Source organism: Amblyomma maculatum, chromosome 2 (genome assembly GCF_055883805.1).
Source record: "Amblyomma maculatum isolate TAMU_Amacu chromosome 2, ASM5588380v1, whole genome shotgun sequence".
Classification (NCBI taxonomy): Eukaryota; Metazoa; Arthropoda; class Arachnida; order Ixodida; family Ixodidae; genus Amblyomma; species Amblyomma maculatum.
In genome coordinates, this window is record NC_139345.1 from 173,129,484 (window position 1) to 173,130,048 (window position 565).

Consider the following 565-nt stretch of genomic DNA (forward strand, 5'->3'; position numbering starts at 1 on the left):
TTGACTCCCTCTTCACCCAACTCGAGAACAAATTGACTCGATGTTTTCGCGCCTGGTTCATACGCGCGACATGAGAATGACCAACCTAGACACCCGCATTCAAACCTTAGAGCACACGCAAACCTTTATCCTGAAGCACATCAATCTCCAACTACCTCCTTTTCATCCCTCGCAACCACACGCTCTTCAACACCTAGCGCACTTGGCTTTCAATCTCTCCACTATGGCGGGGCAGCAACTTAATTTACCCATTCTCCAGTGGAATTGCCGCGTATTCCGGGGAAAGCGCGCGCCTTTCCAATTACTCGTTCCCATCCTCACCCCGCCACCCCAAATCATCCTTCTCCAGGATACGGCCACTAGAGCATCACTGTCTAGTTTTATGCTCTACCACTCAGATGCCACGGACAAAACCAGGGTGTCTACTCTTATTCACCTTACAATCACCCACCGAACATACACCATTACGTCAGAGACACCCTGCGTTATCACGGAAATAATGCATCACGAACACACAGTACCCTCCATCTTCATTGCAAATATATACCACCCCCCATCTCGTGCA